Below are 8417 nucleotides of genomic sequence, written 5' to 3' on the forward strand. Positions count from 1 at the left end.
TGACAATTCTTCCCATTATGTGGCCCAATTTCAAATCCTATTAGAACTCCCTTAAGCTTCCAATGATTGAATTTCCAACCTGGTGAACAGTTAACAGAAATCAACTCTAACATAAATATTAACACTGAGTAACCATTTTCAATAATCATTGCATTTAGCAGTCAGAGCTTCTTTGTCTTCTTCAGAAAGTGCATTTGTAATGCCAGAAGGAATAGTCACCACCTAAACACAGTCTGCACAGGATGGCAATACTAAGCTCATGTTGTCCCTGTGAACTATCTTTAAAACCCCAATAGTTCGAGTTGCCAGGCCCAAGGAGTTTTGATAGGGAAATTGCTTATCTCCTGATGTCCTTGGGTCTTCAAAAATGGTTTAAATCATTTTGGAAAAATTCTGTCCTAAATGATGTAATATTGTTCCCTATATAGCTCTTCCACTACAAGGTATAAATGCTTATACTCTAATTATGTCGTTTCCTCCTGCAAATTTCTACTTTTCAGTCTCTCTTCCTTTTACAACAGGAATTTCCAGGAGTTCTTCATATACCTGAGCCTATAAGTCAAGTATCTGCAAAACCACTTTTGCTGCTTCTTCAAAGGTAGCAAAAGCACTGTACCCTTCCTTCCATCGGAATTCATGAGGACGTAGAACTCTCAACGCACCACACTGCACCACTGGTTAATTCTGATTGGCAGGTCTCAGTGTGACTGTACCCATTTTGCACATGCAGGATACATGACTGTTGTATGATGAACAGTAATTGGTTCTGCCAACTCTGTTTTGCCAGATTTTGTAAATCAAGCTACCTCAGGGGCAAAGTCAGAAACATAAATTTCTTTTTCTAATGCTCCTTAAAACAAAAACATGAGGAAATAGCAGTTTTCAACACCACATTTCTTGATCTCAGCATCAAAAAAGTCCTTGATGGATTCCCAAATGGAATATGTTTACGCCCAGGGACAAAGAATATAGCAGCCACTTACATCAGAGTATTCAATAATTTATGTCTTAGTGATGACTAGACAATATCAACCTGAAAGATTTTCTTAATTTTTTGCCTCAAGATCCAACCTGGTCTTTGCCCTTCTCCTGGCCTACCTGAAGACTGAATACTTCCTTGATATTTAGAAGTCTTTCCTTTGACCATCTCTTTGTTGCTGGGGTTTATTCTGCTTTTCACATTTATTTTCTATTTCTTTCTTCTTCTTATCTTTCTCCTCAGGCCCAGTGGCAGAGGGGCTTGTACTCTCCTCCAGTCAGAGACTTGCACTGTGCCATCAGCTGAAGGAGATCTTGGACAGCTGTATCTACTTGATCATCTTGGGAAGAGCTGCCTCCTCAAAGTAGAGTTGATGATGTAAATGGAATCCCATAGTGGTTTTGATATAATCTTTAGGTCAAGTCTTTTCTCCTGAAGTTTTTAAACTGGTGGTTTTAAACCACTATTTGGTTAGGTGTTTAAGTACTGTGAATTGAATGAAAGTTTACAGAGCAAATCATCAGTTTTACATTCAACAAATCATAGACTTTGTTTTGTATCAATGATTGCAATTTCCTCAATATACTATCATTTATCCCACTTTCTCCCTGTGTTTCTTATTCCTGCTCCTCCTTCTTCCCAACCCTTATGAATTTTGGCCTGGGGTTCATGCTCCGTTTTTGACCTCAAATGATTGAATGTTTTATGGTGTGCATACCTCATTAGGGTTGTTGTCCCCTGTATATACCTGAAAATTGGCTGCAAATTTAGTCAAAGGAGTGAGTTCAGTTCCAGACCTGAAGTTGACCAAAGGCCACAGTCTCACAGTTCCACTGGTCTTTATCTGAAATTTGTCTTTTTTTCAAATTTGAGTTTTATTCACATTTTCTCCCAGTCTAACTTGTTGTTGTTGTGTGCCGTGGAGTCAATTCTGACTTACAGCAGACTTGTGTAGGGTTTCCAAGGAGCATTTGGTGTTTTTGAAATGCTGACCTTGTAGTTAGTATTCCAGTGCTTACCCTACAGTGCCACACCCACTATTTAGGATCTCCTAGTATAATCCTTCTAATGCAGTTAGTAATGGTAACAGGGCACCATCTAACTCTTCTGGGCTCAGCGTTGTGGAGACTGATGTTCAGATGGTCCATTAGTCCATTGGACTAAATATTCTCACTTGTCTTCAATTTTCACCATTCTTCCTTCCTCCAGATAGGAAAGGACCAATTATCAGACCTTAGGTGGCCACCCATGATATTTGAAGCTCCTAATCACTATTCACCAAAGTAGGATATAGGACATTTTTTTTTAATACTTTGTTATCCTATTTGACCATGGTATGCCTCAAGACTATGATACTGCAACTCCAGACCCAGCAACTAATTCCCCCAAGGTGTTTGGTAGTGTCTAAAAAAGTTTCATAATTGTATCCAGTGTAGACTCTACCACATTAATAAATATGTTTGAAGTAAAGGTAAATGGGTGGTGGCTGTGAGCCGTGGAGTCGGTTCCGACTCATAGCAACTCTGTACAGGATTTCCAAGGCTGTAAATCTTTACGGGAGCAGAACGCCTCATCTTTCTCCTGCAGAACAGCTGGTAGTTTCGAACTGCTGACCTTGTGGTCTGCAGCCCTATTCATAACTACTATGCTACCAGTATAAATAGAATCCTTCAATCTTACAGCTAAAAATTGTATATTTTCTTTAGTTCTTCCAGGTTGAGAAATACTTAGTATGTTCTGCCTTTTTGGTTTTCTAACTCTAGGTGTTTCCAAATTTCATTATCATACTTTATAAAGTATTGCAAAGTATCTTTTGTCGCTTCTTTTGAAATCTTCTATTTGTTTTTTGTTTTTTGTTTTTTTTACTTCATTTTTCTTTTGCTATTCTCTTTATCTAGTCTACATTGAGAGTTCTGGTGTGTGTGGCACTGTGGGTTAATATGCTGGATTGCAAAGTCTATATTGATGAACAATTTTCAGAGTCTCTTCTAACATCCATTTTTGTCCTTTATTTTTTCCCTGTCTTTTAAATGACTGTTTGCTTTCTTCATTCTTTTTGTCATTGACATCATCCCACAACTTGTCTGATCACTGGTCACTAGTGTTCTATCAATCAAATCTATTCTTGAGATGGTCTCTATATTCAGTCATGACATACTTAAAATTTAACTTTGACTCTCATAGACTTTAATTTTTTTTTTCTTTACTTTCATCCTGTACATGTAAATAATTGATGGATCATTTGTTTCACATTTGCCACTGGGATTATTCTGGTTTATGATATTGAATTTCGTTATTGTCTATTTCAACAGATAAAATCAATTTGTATTGTGAATTCCATCTAGAAAAGTCCAAATGTATATTTGTAGTGAATACATCTCTGATCTTATAAAATTCTCTATGTGATCTCTGGTGTCATTTCTATTATGAAGGTCATATTTTCCAACTTCTAAACCTTCTTTTTGTTTCCAACATTCACAATCTAAACATCACTGATTATCAGTGCATATTGACTAAATCCTTGAGAGATTTCATACTGTACAAGTTGGTAAAAATCTTTAATGAACCTCATCTTTGGCATTACTGACTGGTACATAAACTTGAATGAAAAACTGTATTAATTGGTATCCCTTTTGAACATATAGATATTATCTTATCACTGAGTGCTTTAGGATAAATCTTAAAACGTTCTTTTTGACATTTTATAATTTTCAATTTATAATTTCTAGCATAGTTGTTAAGTGCTATGGAGTACATTCCAGCTAATAGTCACACTGTATAGGATTTCCAACGAGCAGCTGATAAATTTTGACTGCTGACCTTGCAGTTTAAACCAACCTTTCTATCCAGTGCTTATTCTACAGGACCACACCAGGATGCCTCTAGCATAGTAGACAACATGATTTCTAATTCAAAATAGTCAAAACCAGTGCTTTTCAGCTCACTAATGCGTAGGATATCAATCTTTATACCTTGATGTTCTTCCCATTTTCTAGTTTCACTCCTCTACATTCCACATTCCAATTGCTAATGAATGCTTTATGCTGTTTGTTTTCTTGTTGTGTCATGCTACACCTGTAAATGAAGATTGAGAAAGCTTTGCTCCCTCCCGGTCATTAACGTCAACTCAGAGTTCTTTCCAGTTATGTTCTGAGTGTTTTCCAACCTGAACAGCTTATTTTTGGGCACTATACCAGGATATGGTCGATTGCTTTTCATAAAATTTTCAATGGACAATTTTTTAGAAGTAGAAAACCAGGACCTTCTTCCTAGTCAGTCTTCATCTAGAAGTTCGACAGAAACCTCTCCACCATGAGTGACCCAGTCAGTTTACTAATAACGTACATTTCAGCACCACAGCAACAGACAAGTCACCACAGTATGACAAATTGATAGAAGATATATACAGTAAGATTCATATCAGGTTTGATAATGTGAATAATGCCTATGACTTTATGTTATTTTTCTTGTAGTTCTGCAATTTCTGTTTCCCTACTGTTGATCTTGGATTGTAATTTTCTGGACCCTGCTGTTATACTGTAGGTAAACCACAAGGTAAGTGGATCAAATCCACCAGCAATTCCTCAAAAACCCTACACAAGTTTGCTATTGTCAAATCTGACTTGATGGCACTTAACAACAACAATTCCCCATCTCTTCCTTTAACATCCTTACTATCTTTAACAATATAATTTATTTCATTAAAGTCTCTTATATTTACTAAGGTGAGTAATTGCAATGCATCCAATGGTTAAACTTTCCATAGTTATCCTTAACATTCATCCCAACATGATATTAATAAAATTCTGATAGTGCATTTATGATCATTACTAAGTTAATGCTACTTGAGATCATCGCTGTATTACCTAAGTCTTTAAGGATGTAAGATTTTAATTAAAATTATGATTGTAATGGTGGTAGTGTGCTGTGAAGTTGGTTCCCTATTCACAGCGATCCTGCATAGAGTTTCCGAGGCTTAAATCTTCCAGGAGCAAAAGCCTCATCTTTCTCCCATGAAATGGCTGGTAGTTTTGAACTGCTGACTGTGAGGTTAGCAGCCCAATTCATAACCACTACACTACCTGAGCTGCTTAATTAAAGTATGGAAGTCTAATAATTAGGGATTTTATGATTAATACACCTACTTATTGAATTTAGGATACTAAACTCTTACCTCTTACCTACAGCAAACACGAAGAAGTGTGTCTATCCTTATTTTTATCTATTTAGTATAGAAACTTTTGAAGCAAAAAATAATTCACAGAACATAGAAATTGTAAACATCTCACTAAATATCAGATATTTAGTTTTGCATAAAAATACATGGAAAGTTTTTGCCTTTACAACTTGTCTATTCCTTTATATCTCAACTAATAGATTGTTACTCCTATGATTCAGCAATAAGGTTTTCCTTTTTGACTTAGATTACCCCTAACCATTAGCTCAAGTGCTGAGATCTTTCTGTATCTCTTCAGTATGTTTAGTCTGCTATATTTATTGAGTCTTTCCACTTAGCTTATAAGTATGCTTTCTTGCCTCAAATCTTTTTTTTTTTTTTTTTAATCTCATTTGACCCACTGACTCTCTAGCTATGGAATTGCTTTTTGTTTTTCAAGAGATCTTTTCTTATTCAATCTTCTCATTCATACTTCAAAGCAAAGCAATTTGACTTCTTGACCCTCTGTTGCATTAATATTTTTTCCATGACAACCAATGATTTAGCTGCTCTATCCTATAAATGCTGATCTCTCTGCAGTATTCAAACCAATGACTTAGTCATTTTACCCCATAATGATTGCTTTGATGCAATATTTTTTTAAGTAGATACACACCATCACTTTTATTAAAGTTTAATTTTATTTTTCCTTTTAAAATACTGAGTTTCTTAGTTTTCTATAATATTTCTACCTTCTCTTGAAACTTGATATATTTTCACTCTTATATCATGAATGTCTCATGAGTTTCAAAAGCAAATATGTTGTTTCCTCTTTAGATAATAAAATATTGGTAAATTTCATCCATAGCCATGTTTTTATGGTTTCTTATATAACTTAAACCTTAATCGAATCTCTTGTAATATCTATCTGCTGTAGCTCAGTTAATTTTGACAAATATATATACCTGTATGAACAATAAGATAAATCCCCTCATATTATTTGCAAGTCTACACACCTTCTGTTTAATTAACAATAGATTAGTTTTGCCTGTTCTAAACATTAATATCGATTCAATAATACGATTTATACACTTTTGTGTTTAACTTTATTTACCCAGCACAATACTTTTGAGATTAATCAATTTTGTGTGTCAATAGTGTTTTCTTCTTTTATTGCTATTTAAAAAATTTTTTTACATATGTATGCCAGCATTTGCTTATAAAATTCTGTTGTTGGGCATCTGACTTGCTTCCATTCTTTTTGGCATCATGTTTTCCTTTCTGTTTGGCAAATGTCTCTTAGTGCATTTTCAAAATTAAATTATTTATGTTGGCTTAATGTATATTGCTTTTCTCTATTAAGTTATTGGCTATACATTTTTATTTTGTTTTTGTGTAGTTGCTCTAAAATTTACAATATACTTACAGGGAAATTATTTTTCTTTGTTGCTCACAATATGTAATGCAGTTTTACAGTATTTTCTACTAAGTGTAATAACAGTAAGAAGATTAAGAAGAGGAACCAAAAGAAGGGCTAACACAAATAGAACAGTATTTTCCAAGTACATAAGTAAGTGCTTTTAATATATTAAAATATTTAATCCTAACAAATGTGATAGATTCTACTACTATCATTGCCATTTACAAAGAATTTTAAAAATTTGCTGAAAGTCTTAAATTCAACAAGTAGTGGAAAGTAGGCAATCTAACTTCAAGCCTCTGTTCTTTACCATTCTGCATATAGCCTCCCTTACATTCCACTACAAAAAGTACCAGTATTTACTGGGGAAAAGTTAAAGTGTACATAAAGAAAAAAAGGATGGTTGTTGTAGGACAATGGACATGGGAGGGATTTATTTTGTCAGGATTTATTATCAAAACACACTCTTTCTCCCAGACATTTCAAGTTTTTGTTTTGTTTTGTTTTGTTTTTTAATACAGTAAAATGTGTTAATTTTCTCAAATATGTATTTAGGTCAAAATTATTCAGGAATAATTTTCACATAAACCTACAGTTTTCAGACAGTTAATATTTTTGTATATTTGGTTACACCATCACACCCAGTTGGGTACATGATACATTTTTCTTGTATGTTTTGCTTTACCTTAAGACAACCACTGATCAGATTTCTATGAGTGCTGATTAGATTTGCTTGTTTTAGAACTTAACATGACTGAAATCATACAATATGTGCTATTTTGTTTCTTTCTTCTTTCTCCCAGCATGTTGTTGGAATGATTCATTGTTCTCTATATTTCTAGATTATTATAAAATTACATAAGCTATATACCTATTATGCTTTTTAAATTGCAATCACACACACACGTATATGTATGTATATATGAGGGATTTCAAAAACTGTATTATCTTTTCATTCCATTTTCTAGAAACTTAGTGAAACACTCTTATGTGTATATAATATGAAATTATAAATAAGTCTACCTTTGTTAAGCGCTGTGATCATCAACTATGTTGTTGTTAGTGTGAAGTGCTATTGAGTTGGCCCCAACTCACAGCGACCCTGAATAGGGTTTCTGAGGAACAGCTGATGAGTTTGAACTGCTGACCTTGTTGTTCAAACTGACCTTGTGGTTGAGTGCTTATCCTGCAGTGCCACACCAGGACTCCTTTCATCCGTAGAAATCTGTAAAATTACTGCCATAAACTCAACTGCAACTCATAGGGACTTTATAGAACAGACTATACCTACTCCCTAGGGTTTCTGAGACTGTAAAACTTTAAGGGATGCAGATACACTCATCTTTCTACTGTAGAGCAGCAAACTCACATTCACATATAACACAAATTGGAAAAGCCATAGTCCTTCCCTCTCACTTATTAACCAATTTCCAATGAATTATTCTAGCCTATTTGCTCATTCTCTAAAAGAAATTAGATCTATCTGAGGTTGAAAGGGTGGGATTTTCCTAAGGAAAATTTAGAATGTTTAAGAAAGAAGGAGCAATGGAAACACGAGGAGGAAGAGATAAAAGTGATGCTACTTCTAGGGGATTCCAATCAATGAGATGAAACAAAATGTGTGTGAATTACTGAATGTAAAACTGATGATTTGTAAACCTCCACACAAGTCACAATAAAATGTTTACAAATATATAAATTGTTGTTGTTGTTATGTGCCGTGGAGTCAGTTCCAATTCATAGTGACCCTGTACAGGGTTTCCAAGGCTGTACATCTTTACAGGAACAGAAAGATCCATCTTTCTCTCACAGAACAGCTGGTAGTTTCAAACTTCTGACCCTGAGGTTAGCAGCCTGATTTG

The 8417-nt window shown here is 34.5% G+C and overlaps 1 pseudogene; it reads right to left on the reverse strand.

Annotated features, from left to right (window-relative positions):
* Positions 1 to 998, reverse strand: part of LOC102813043 — a 3349-nt pseudogene extending 2351 nt beyond the window's left edge.
* Positions 999 to 8417: the final 7419 nt, after the last annotated feature.

This window comes from Chrysochloris asiatica, unplaced genomic scaffold (assembly GCF_000296735.1).
Source record: "Chrysochloris asiatica unplaced genomic scaffold, ChrAsi1.0 scaffold00063, whole genome shotgun sequence".
Classification (NCBI taxonomy): Eukaryota; Metazoa; Chordata; class Mammalia; order Afrosoricida; family Chrysochloridae; genus Chrysochloris; species Chrysochloris asiatica.